The sequence below is a fragment of the Macrotis lagotis genome, chromosome X (genome assembly GCF_037893015.1).
Source record: "Macrotis lagotis isolate mMagLag1 chromosome X, bilby.v1.9.chrom.fasta, whole genome shotgun sequence".
Lineage (NCBI taxonomy): Eukaryota > Metazoa > Chordata > Mammalia > Peramelemorphia > Peramelidae > Macrotis > Macrotis lagotis.
This window is the reverse complement of record NC_133666.1, coordinates 69045757-69058831: the sequence shown is the minus strand read 5'-3', so window position 1 is coordinate 69058831 and position 13075 is coordinate 69045757.

Below are 13075 nucleotides of genomic sequence, written 5' to 3'. Positions count from 1 at the left end.
GCAAAGAGCAGGAATGATAGGTAATTGTAAAAGATACCCACAGGGAGTTATAGGTAGACACAACCACTCAAGAAATCTAGAGGGGTTGTAAGCAATGTAGAGAAAATCCCCACTGTTAGTATAGGATCAAGGAGACTTCAGACCCTATACACACAGCAGGTTTGCAAGAAAAACCGTGTCAACCAAGACAAAAAGCTGAGCAGAAGTTCCTTTTTGTCTTCCCTCTCTGCAGGGAACTTTAATTTTAAGACTGCTCTAGATAAAATTGTAGAATCATAGTTTTAGAACTGAAAAGGATCTTGAAAGCTCTGAAGTTCAACTCCTTCATTGTATAGGTGAGGAAAGTGAAGGCCAGAGGGGTTCAATGACTTTCTAGGATCACTGTGCCTGGAAGTGTCTGAGTCTGGATTAGAATTCAGGCTTTTCTGACTCAGATTGGACCATAAAATCACAGGGAGAAAAGGCACTCAATAAAATTCAGTTAAATCTCAGGATTGGAGTAAGGAGAAGAGGAGTCTTAGAATTTCTGAGATCAAACACTGTCATAGTCAAAGACAGATACCTATGGTAACTATTAAGGAAATAGTAAAGAAGCTTAGAGGCTATTTAATATTTAGTAGAAAAGTCCAACTATTCCTGGACTCTCATGAACTCAGGTTCAAATTGTGAGGATGTTCAATTGCAATGTACCTATCTGGATCATTTCCCACCCCCCACCCCCAGTTGGAAACTGGAACTTTTTGATGATAATGTCAGTCTAAGTATTCCATTATTCACTCTATGTAACAGACTCAGACAAGAAATAGCAGTAAATCATTTTTATCAAGATAGAAATAAAAGATAAAGAAACAGAAAACTCAGAGTCATAGAGTTAAAGAATTGGAAGGGTTCTCCCCAGCCATCTAGCTGATAATGAGGTTGTTTTGTCTTTTGTTTTCAAAGAAGACCATGACATCAGGGAGGTGATGCCATGACAAGCAAGTGAATTGTATTTGAGTGAGTAGGTGCTGTGCTAAGTCAACAGCCTTACTTTCTCCTCCAGAGCCATCCAATGGTCGTATATAAATCCGAATTAATGGAGATGGCCCTGGATGTTAGGCAATCAGGGTTAAGTGACTTGTCCAAGGCCACACAGCCAGTATGTATCAAGTGTCTAAAACTGGATTGGAACTCCTATCCTCCTGACTCCAAAGTCAGTGCTCTATCCATTGCACTGCCTAGTTGTACGTTGTAACCCTAAGGGCTATATGGTACAGTGGATAAAGTATGGGCCCTTGGAGGCAGAAAGACCTGAATTCAAATCCAGCCCCAGTCACCTATAAGTTGTATTACACCAGAGAAAAAACCATCTAGTTGAATCCATACTCCAAAAGAGTCAGCTTCCTACCATACTTGACAAGTGATCAAACAATGTCTGCTGAAAAACCTCCAATGAAGAAGAATGAAAGCCAGTGTGGTAGAGGGGAAAGAATGGTTCCTTTGGTCTTACATCCTGCCTTTCTCTTTTACTTCCTCTGTATGTTATTTCACTTTTCATTTTCTCAATGCCCTTATTTATAAAATGAAGGTGTTATACCTCAGAGGTACTTCCCAACTCAAAACTGATGATCCTCCAACCTCTTTAGTAGCCTATTTCATTTCTGGACATTCCAGATACTTGAGAAATATTTTCTGATACGAACCCTAAATTGGCCTCTAACTTCTGTTCATTACTTTGTAACTTCTGTCTCCAGAGGTCGAACAGAACAAATGTAATCTTCCTTCCCCATAACAGACCTTCAAATATTTAGCCATGTGGGCATCATGCATGCCCTGACCCCTTAGTATTCTAAATATCTCCAGTTCCTTCAACTTACACACTTTGAAAACGGCCTCAAAGTTCCTTCACTGATTTGGATGCTCTACAGCTTATCAAACTCCTTTGTAAATATTGGTCCAGATCTAACCTGACCAGGATATGGTATAAAGGACCTATCAACTCCTGACTCCTAGAAATTCAGCTTCTCTGATGGACACAGCAAAGCACTCCAGTATCTTTGCATAGAAAGAAAACTCCAAATGGGGTCATGAGAATTCAGAAGTGACTGAAAAATAACAGAACAATAAAAAGCTTCTTAGTGCAGCTAATGATCGTATCAGATTTTTTTGGCTACCATATCACATTGCTGATTCAGATTGAAGTTGTGGTCCACTAAAACCCCTGACTCTTTCTCACACCTCCCTATGCTTCCCTTCAGGTTGCACTTAGGAACTAACTACAGCTTTACATTTCCATGTAAATAAACCCAGTTCATATTGGCTTTCATTCTAGAATAATCAGCCCAGTGCTCTAACCTGTCATGTTCATTTTGGATCTTTTTTGGATTCTCTCATCCAAGATGTTACTTACCCCGTCCAATTTGGTGTCATTTTAAGATTTGAAAAGCATAGCAATTACAGCTTTATCTAAGTCATTACTATAAATATTCAACGGAATAGAGTCCAGTAGAGGTGCCAAGTTAACCCCTTTTCCCTCAAAGTAGTTTGGAAAATAAGGCTCATGAATCCAAATATAAAGCATGGGCAAATTCTCTCTCTGCAACTGAGGGGAAAAGAGCTTTACTTTCTTACACAAAGCTTTGATCTCTATTAGGACTCTTCTATTGCTACTCTATTTGGACTCCTCATATTGCCAGCTTGCTACTTGTTGCTACTTGGTGACTCCCATTTTCCATGTAGTTCTTGTCTTGGCTTCAGGCAGCTCACTAGGAAAAATAGATTGGGGATCTCATCAGTGGGAGTCCTTCCTGCACCAATTCATACCATGACACACATGCCTTCTCATCCAGCGTAAACCTCATACAGACCTCCCCAAAATCATCTTCCACAAAGGAACTCTGTGACATGCTGGAAGCCTCAGGTAGAACACTCAAGTTTAGAAGGGATCTAGTTCCCTAAGTCAGTGACAAAATTCACTTTAAAGGTCATCTACTTAGAAAATACCAGATTGAGGATGTTTTGATCTTTTTGAGATTTGGATCTCCACTTATCTCCAAGGCTCCTTGGGTCTTCTCCAAGATTCTACATACTCTGGGACTAGGATAAGGGATTTGGGAAGGGAGACCTCTGGCCCGAGTCTTGATGAAGTCTTGGTCCTGGGATTAAAATATACAAGGGTAAGCCTAAGGTAAATGCATCAGGGAGTTTAACTTAAGTGACACACAATCCATCTCGTTTTCTAAAGATTCTAGAATCTAGAGCTTGCATAGGGATCCCTATTTGAAGGACAATGGTGAACATTTTTTTTAAAAATGTGGAACACCTACAGCACATACAGAAAGTGGAGCTTGCTAGGAAGGAGCTGACTAGCATTGAGAAAGTGGGAAGGGCCAATGCCCTAAGGATCTTCCTAAAATCTCTGCAAAAACTGAAAGGACAGGATGTGCACAATGGGCATAAGAAACTTCATCACTCTTCATAACTTTCCCTAAAAGCCTGGACCATTGTTTAGCTATAATTATTCACAGAAACAGAATCAAGCTTGTGGGACTCAGTTATAAGACCTTCCATGTGGATGGTGCTGATATATTGAGTCTCATTTTCTAGCATTTAGAAGCCTATCTCCTTTGGGCCTCTACCTACAAAGAGTAGTATACTTTATCCCCATGCAATCATGCTTACTCCCTAAGCAAAAATAAGAATCTTAATTTAAACAGTTAACCATAAACATTGACAATACTATGGACTACTTTTATAAAGAAAGGAGTTGAGATTAGAAAGCAAAATTTAAAGGATTGAAAATATCCTATAATTCTCAATTTTTATAATTCATTGCTATGGCTTCTCTGATGTCATGGTCTTCTTCAAAGGAAGAAGGACAAACATCAATCCCTATGTTAGAATAAGAGAGTTCTTTCAAATCACTTGAATCTTTTCACTGAGGGTCAAAAGTATATAGTCTATGCCTTCTGTTGGGAGTGGTGGGGAGAGGGGAGTGTGATTAAGGGAAAAATTGTAAAATTCAAACCAAATAAATAAATAAATATTTCCCAAAGGTATATAGTCTAGGGACAGCTATGTGGCACAGTGGATAAAGAATTGACCCTGGAGTCAGGAGGACCTGAGTTCAAATTTGACCTCAGGCACTTGATAATTGCCTAGCCGTGTGACTTTGAGCAAGTCACTTAACCCCATTGCTTTGTGAAAAAAAAGCATATAGTTTGAACACTAGTCCTGGAGTCAAGAGAAGCTGAATTCAAAGTCAGCTTCAGACACTTGAGACTGGATTTGTATGATCTTAGAAAAGTCACTTAATCCCCATTGCCTCACCAAAAAAAAAATGTATGCAGTGTGGGAAATTATTTACATGCACACACATACCTACATATACCATCTTGTACTTCCACGCCTTCATTTGTTGTCAAAATCCTTGATCTGTCTATGTCACTATGGAGAAGCAAATACTCAGACTTAATCTAAAGGTTATTGCTCTGTTTTTTTCTTAATTGCTGCCCTTCTTCTCTAAGACAGACTGGAAAAGGCAGTCTGGAGTCCCTATCTCAGATGTCCCTCTTCTCTCTCTTAGCTCTTCACCCTTTGAAACTGGGGGACCTGCCAGTAGTCAAAAGATCTCTTTCTCAATATCTCACACACACACACACACACACACACACACACACACACACACACACACTAGCCAAGCTTCTCAGTTATGATAGAACAGTCATTTTAAAAACTGAATCTAACAAGGTTCTTGAACAGAGCTATAGAGTACAAAGTCTCTGAAATGAAAGCACCCTTGAAAGTTGTCCAATGTACATTCTCTCATCAGATCCTTACAATGGCCCTGTGAGTTGAACTGGTTACTACTTCATTCCCTCTGATGACTCTCCCCACCCCCACCCCCAACACAGACACATACACAAACAGAGTTTCTAGGGGAGGAAGGCCTGAGGTCATGACTCCCAAGTCCATGTCTTTTTCCATTCCATATCCACTGCCTCCTACTCATCACTTGGCCAATCTAATTAATTCAGATGAATAACAGATTTATTGTTTACAGACCTCAAAAGCATCCAAAAAGTTCAAGACCACATATTCCTAATCCTTCTTTTAGTCCCAACACCTTTCCTTCCAAATGGACACATCATAATGTTAATATGCACAAGAGAGCAATAATGAGAAGAGACATCTAGCGATAGTCCAGGGCAAGTACATCTTGCCTCAAAAGACCTTATTCAACTACTGAACACACTAGAAACAGTTCATAATGGAGGATGGCTGAGAAAATGGATGCTTTTAATTCCAAATTCAGCTGGCAATTTGCAAATAAGAAATAAATCGACAATTCATCAACTTGCAACACAGATAGCTTTTGTTCAGATAGCGCTGCTGGGCAGGCAGAGCCATCATTGAAGCTGAACATTTTTTTTTCTAAAGGGATTTTTAATTGAATGTGCTCCTGGAGATGCGTCCGACATCATAAAATGAACACTCTGTTATTGTTGTCATTTGCTGCATTTGCCTCAGGATGCACCTATAATATGCAAATCGTTTTTCTTGGCCAGCCAAGAACACCCATACAGATTATCTCCTACCCTCACATACTTACTGTTGCTCCTGGCTACTGAAATTAGTCCAGTGAACTTCACAAAGGCTTTGTCTCTGTCAGTGTCCCTCCTCAGACTCCTCCAGAACAGTCAAACTTGACTTCCTGCAACTGTCCCGATCAGACTCAGCTCCCAACTCAATCATTATCTGAGGAAACTGCTTCACAAGTAGCCCTGGATGAGTAGTTTGCAGACCCTACTTAGTTTTGCTCAACCAGTCTTTAAGTCTTGTTATTCCATTCTGGCACCAAGTTGAGATTAAAAGGCAAAACCAGTAGGGTGATTTCAATGATTAATTCATCAGGTTTCAAAAACTGGAGAAAGTGTCTCAGAGTTCTTTTAACAGGTACAAGTAAGTCTTCAGCCTTTTCTAAAACAAACAAGGATATAAAATGCCTTTTATATGTCAGAGTCCCAACTGAGAAATGTAGAGGGATGGCAAAGAATGGGATGGAGTGGAGCTTGCACTGAATGTGCCAGAAGTTAGATGATCTGCATTTGAGGCCCAGTCAATTACTATCTGTGTGATGTTGGGCAAGCGACTTCACCACTCTGAGTCTCTGTTTCTTAGTCTCTGAAATGAAAGGTTTGGAATAAGTTGTCTCAGGATGATTGTAGTCCTAGCATTCTGCACCCATATCAAGATGCATGTTTTTAAGTCCCAGTTCCCATCCCAAAGAATCATTTCTTCTAGCCCTAGTCTTTGGTTATTCTATAGGGAGACAGGCACAAACACAGGAAGATTAAAATAGAGGACTAGAGGCTCTGGTTGGTCCTTGAAGAGTAGCACTGAGACTATTTTCCTCACTTATTACTCATCATCTACATGTCCTTCATTTTGGCCTCATACTTGGTAACATCACACTTCAGGATTAAGGAAACAAGACAGTTATGAGTCATGAAGCTTTCCCTAAAACTTCATTATGGATTATCATATTGTGGTTCATCACCATTATAACTATTCTTGATCTCGGGGCTTCTCAATTGTGCCAAACACATTTCTGAGGAGGTGGTTTTCACAGTCTACCCTTTGGATATAGACTGGCATCATGGAAAACTTGAAAATGCCTGCAAGCTAGAATTATTTTCTGCAAAATGAATCCTATTCTGCCAATCAGGCCTAAGGGCCCCACTGGCATCCTAAAAATCAGATTTTGAAATTGCTATATTATCTCCTACTTTGTGGAGCTAGGCTATATTAACACAACCCCATCTATCCAACTGTTTTCATGGCTGAATTAGTGGCTGCAGTCATCATTAACAGTCGTACCATCTGGTCAAATGTTCAATAGTTTGGCAATCTTTCCCCCAAATGGCCAGTTCAATCAATTGAGTTCACCCAACCTCGGGCCCCCCAAAGAACAATCCCCAGGTACTATGCATCTCCGAGATACAGATTATTCTAATGCTTCATCAAACTAAACATACCATTTTTTTCAGACTCCCATGGCAAAGGCATCTTTAATAAATAATGACAGTTCAGGGCTGATACTGGTTGAGTTCCAGGTTTTTAAAAATTAAAGTTCACAAAACACCTATGCAAATGATGTGCCAGTTTTGTACATTATAGAGATTAGTTTTCTTTGGTCATCCATAAAATCCAGTGTACATTTCATTCTATGACTAGAATCTTAAGAAGAAATGAGCCAAGCAATGAAAGCAGTGAGATATGAATCATGCTGAATTCTAAAAAGGCCATTATTGGAATATAGAACACAAAAGGAAAAAAAAACAACCAAACACTTCCATTGTGGAAAATTAATTATTTGTACACATAAACTTTTTGGACCATAAGATAAGGAATTTTTGAGACAGAATAGGCATTCTAGAAGGCACAAGCAGATCATAAAACAGTGATTGAAATCTTCTGAAAATTCAATGGAATTATACTGTGAGATAATGCAAGATAACAATAATGTGAATGAAAACCACACTAAAAAGGCAACCAAACTCCTATTTGTTCCAATGGCCAATTTCAGATGAGAGAAAAGAGGATATAACATGCTTCTCTCCTTTCATTAGAAAGAAGGGGAGCAATGGGATCAGGATTCTCCATATACTCTAACACATGCTTTATTGGGTTGGCCAGGTTTGTTTAAATGGTGATCTTGGCTACCTGGGAAGGTTCTATAGCAGAGGGTTGGGAGTTTGATAAATGACTGTGATGTGAAAAACAAAAGGCGTCAATTAAACTTAACAAAATAAAAGAATTCCATAGTCCTTTTTAACCATGAACCTATCTATTAGAACAAGGCTTATGTAAACACCATTTGTATTCTTTGCCAATGATATAGGGAGGCTACAATCCTCGTGCTGCCATCTTAAGATTTATTTATTAGGCACTACATATGTGCTTATGGTTGTTATCTCTTGTGAGGGAGTCGGGTGAGCAACATTATTTCCATATAAATTTGGAACATCCTATTTCACAACTTAAAACTGGGTCATTGCAGCCAGAAAATTCACCCCAAATTGCAGTTCCTGGACACACATAGGCAGACTTGTCAAAATATTCTCATCAGCTGAGTAAATTTTGCTCAGAGTAAAAACAACAGACTGGAAACACAAGTGCCCTGTAAGTTCTCAATTAGCCCACACATCAAGATGGACTCATGTCACAGAGAAATTGTGGCAATGGCATATTCAGAGAAATGGAGCTTTGGTTTGCCTCAGAGAAATAGCATTTTTAAAGGGAATAATCTTTGGCAGAAATCCTTCCAGATGGCTGGGAATAGGGCAGGAACAGCTTTTGTTCATTTCAATCCAAGCCCAAGAATGAGTTGCCTTTGAGAAAAGAAAGTCTTATGCAGTGCCTCTGGAATGGAGATAGTTACAACCATGCTTTCTCCTATCACTCAAAGATCAGGGTGAATTACTATAGGGAAATGAGCTGGAAGTTGATATGTTGAGCACTGGTATTCTGGAAGAGGTAGACAGGATGGATTGAAAGGGAACCCTTGAGACATTGAGACTGATTAGAAAGCTACTGCAGTAATCTGGGTGAAGAAGGAAAAAGGACTGGAGCAGGGACTGGCAGTAAGAATGGATAGGAAGTATCTATCTGAGAGATTATGATGAAAGAAAAATTGACAAGATTCAGTGAAAATAGGGGATGAATGAAAGGGAGGAGCCAAAGATGATTTCATGGCTTCAGACCCAGAAGACTGGGAGAAGGTATTTGGGTGCCTTGCTTCTTGCTTTGATTTCTCTACAGAAAAGGCTTAGTAGAGGTGTAACCAAGTCAAAAGTTATGTGTAAGTTAGTAAATAATATTTGGAGCTAAGTTTTAAATTGCTTTCCAGAAAGAGTGGACCAGTCACAACTGGGCCAACAGTGCCTTAAGGTACCTGTTTTTCCAGTCTCTGACATTTGTCACATTCCTCTTCTGTTATCTACATCATTCTGATGGTATGAGGAAGGACTTCAGAGTTGTTTTAATTTGCATTTGACTGTTAGTGATTTTAAAACATTTAAAACATTAAAAATCATGTGATTGTTGGTAGCTTGGGTTTTTTCCTTTGAAAAGCATCTGTTCATATCTTTTGACCATTTATCTCTTGTGGAATGGTACTTAGTCTTATACAGTTGAATCAGATCCTTATATCTTAGAAATGAGACTTGCTGCTCCAAAAATATTTCCCCCAGATGCCTGTTTCCTGTCTAATTAAACTAAATTTGTTTGTGCAAACACTTGCATAATTTTATAAAATAAAAATTGTCTATTTTCTCTTCAGCAATCTACTCTACAACTCATTTTGTTAAGACGTGACCTCAGGTGGCTAGGTGACACAGTGGATGGAGCACCGGCCCTAGAGTCAGGAGTACCTGAGTTCAAACCCAGCTTCAGACACTTAATAATTACCTAGCTGTGTGGCCGTGGGCAAGCCACTTAACCCCATTGCCTTGAAAAACAAGCAAACAAACAAAAAACCTAATAATAAAAAAAAAAGACGTGACCTCTTTCCCTATTCATAGACCCAAAGGTAACTTCTTCCTTTCTCCTCTTTTCATGTCTAATTCATATAGTCATTTAGACCTTGACTTCGCAATATGGTATGAGATATTGGTCTAGACTTAATTTCCACCAAACTGTTTTCTGGCTTTCCTAGTATTTTCTGCCAAAAGGTACAGATTAGGTGATTCCTAATGCCCTTCAAGCACTAAATTTTAAGATTGGGATAAATTTTTGTCACTGCAGAATAAGAACAATAATTCCTTAAATTGTCATAGAGCTATTTTCTTCCCTCTTTTGGCCCTTACTAGTTGGGGGGTGGGGTTCTACTGTACATATCTTCATAGTTCTTTCTCATCATCAAGTTAACCAAACAAATTTCAAATGCAATTCCAAACAACTTTTTACATCAGCACTTACCTTGGGCAGCAAGGTAGCGCCATAGTGCACAGAGTGCTGAGCTTGGAGTGAGAAAGGCTCATCTCCCTAAGTTCAAATCCAGCCTCAGAAGCCAACTAGCTGTGCGACCCTGGGTAAGTCACTTTAGCCTGTTCGTCTTATTTTCCTCATCGGTCAAAGGAGCTGGAGAAGGAAATAGCAAACCACTCCAGTATCTTTGCCAAGAACATCCCAAAATGAGGTCAAAAAGAGTTGAAAATGACTGAACACCACCTTGTGCAGAATACTGCACAGGAAGTTAGATACAATGAGGAAGTGAGGTTCCACTTCTGAACTCATAGAGCTTCAACTGCAGTTCATTTTAAGAAACTCAGAAAATCTTGTGCCTCATGCTATCTCTCTTATCCTTCTTTCTTCAAGTTGATTTATCCTTTTGGCCCCTCTCCTTTCCCAGATACAGTTAAACATAAATATACAAACTTTTGGAGTTCTGTTCTCCCATACAGGCTTTGTCTTCAAGAAGAAGACTTGGTTCTCTCCTCCTTCCTTTTAATAAGGTCCAAGAGAGACATAGATTAGCAAGGAGGTATGTAAACTATTCCAATGAATTTATTATTTTATGTTTTGAAGAAAGACAAAGAAAAGAAGATCAGAAAACAAGAGGGGGTAATGGAGATATGTGGTTTTCCAAAGAACCTTTCTGTTCTTTGTGTGTGTGTATGTATACATAATATATATTATTTCATTTATTATTTATACATGGCTGATAACAAGGTGATGCAGAGGATAAACTGTTGATCCTGGAGTGAAGAAGAATAGAGTCTAAATTGTATCTCAACACTTTTTAGTGGAATGGCTATACAAGGGTCTTTTAACCTCTCCAGCCTCAGTTTCCTCATTTGTAAAATAGGGATAATAATATTTACTTCACAAAGTTGTAAAAGAAAATCGATTACCTTTGCAAAGTGCTTTTCAAACCTTAAAGAGATATAAATTATTATCATTGAATGATCGTGTTTATTAATATTTGTCAAGTTCATAATGATTAAGAAGAAAAACAAGCCCAAAGACTATATTCTTAAAATCAAATTGGATATTAATTGTCCTTATATATTATCTAAAAAGGATAAAGTCAGAAACTTCTTTTCTTTATGTGTGTTAACATGCTCATTCTGTTCACCACCTTCCCCCTTGTTCTACTCCCATATTGTTGGTTAATTGGCTGTACCAGTCTTGAACTAAAACTTTTGATGGGGGTTATTAGGCCTCTTCCTCTGTTCTTTCTCCTGATTCATATTTTTAATCCAGTTTGAACTACTAGTTTGCTATGTTACATGTTTTACATAAAACCTGTTCCTACTGGTTTTTTCTTTCCTTTAAACTCTTAAGCATCTTATTAATATCCTTATGAAAGTCCTTATTCTCAAATCCCTAGAGGTCAGGAAGTAGATGAATTTCTCCAAGACAGGTAGGGGGCGCCATAGTGCACACAGTATTGGGCCTGCAGTCAGAAAGACCTGTTTAAATCTGGCCACGGAAGAGCTTCCTAGATGTATCATCGTGAGCAAGTCGCTTAATCTGTCTGCCTCAGTTTCCTCATTTGTGAAACAGGAATAATAATACCTTAATCTTTCAGTGCTCTAGACTCTATAGATGTCAAATAAGTGGCTAACAACCATTCCAGATTAAAATGTAATTGTTAACATTTTAAATTACATTGTAGATTAATGACACTGTAAATGCAAATTACATTGTAAAATATAACTAACATTAAATGTAATTCCTGGAGTAAGGAAGACCTGAGTTTAAGTTCACACTCAGATAACTGGTTGTATGACCCTGGGCAAGTCACTTAGCATCAAGATCCTCAATTGTAAAATAAGAATCATAATTGTACCTACCTCACAATCCTTGTGAGGATGGATCACAGCGGATGCTATGTATAAATGTTTAGCACAGAGTTGGAGACAAAGTACGTACTACATCAAAGGTTATTTCCTCCTCTTGACTAATTGAGAAAAACTGAACAAAATAAATAAAAATATAAGAGAACATAGATAATGTTAATATGTGGTTTTCCAAGTCAATCTGCAGTCACTGTGCTTCTCATGTACTGTTTAGTGGCGTGCATTTGATCCCCTGCTTTAGGCAACTCTTTAGATATTAGTTGTAGTGAAGGTGCCATTTTGCACATATAGAGGGAGTTTCTTCATCTACACCTAGTCTTTGTGGTTATAGGTAGCTACTGGAAGTTACTGAGTAGGAGAATGAAATAGACTGTTCTTGGGAACACAAGTTTGGTAGCTGCATAGAAGAGAGATTGAGGGAGAGAGAGGCTTGAGGCCAGGAGAACAACTAAAAGGCCATTGCTATAATCCAGAAGTAACAAATTCCTGAACTTAGATGGTAACCTAAGAGACAGAGTCAATGAAGAGATACAACAGAGGGAGAGTCCAGAGGTTACACCAATCTCTCCATTTTCAAGACAATAAAATGAGATCATGTTTATAAAATGTTTTGCAATGTTGTTGCAAATGTTGTGGTTCAGTTATTTCAATAATGCCTAACTCTCCATGACCCCATTTGAGGTTTTCTTGATAGAGATATTAGACTGGCCTGCTATTTTCTTTTTCAATTCATTTTACAGAGGAGGAAACTGAGGCAAACAGTGTTAAGTGACTTGCCCAGGATCATATAGCTACTAAGTATCTGAGGCTGAATTTATTCTCAAGACTTCCTGCTTCCAGGTCTGGCACTCTGTCTACCCCACCACCTATTTTCTCCATATAGATGCTAGCATCATCATCATCATTTTTATTCCAGAAATGGCAGTTTGCCAAACAGCACCCAAGAGCTGTCCCTAAGTTATCCCATAACAGGCCTGGCACCCAAATGAGTCAGCTATATGATTCAAACACTGCACTTACCTTCTAGACAAATTTCTAGATAAGTTGCACACTAGCTCTCCAAGATATGTGAGATCAGTGAACGGGCCTGGTGAGTCTGCAGATATTTCTGGAATGTGGGTACCAATGCTCAAAAGCAGCAGATCTGAGAAGACAGCCTTCTAGCTCTCTCCCATTATTACAGATTGAAATCACAAGCTAGGGAGTTGAGGATGGGCAGCACTCAGAGT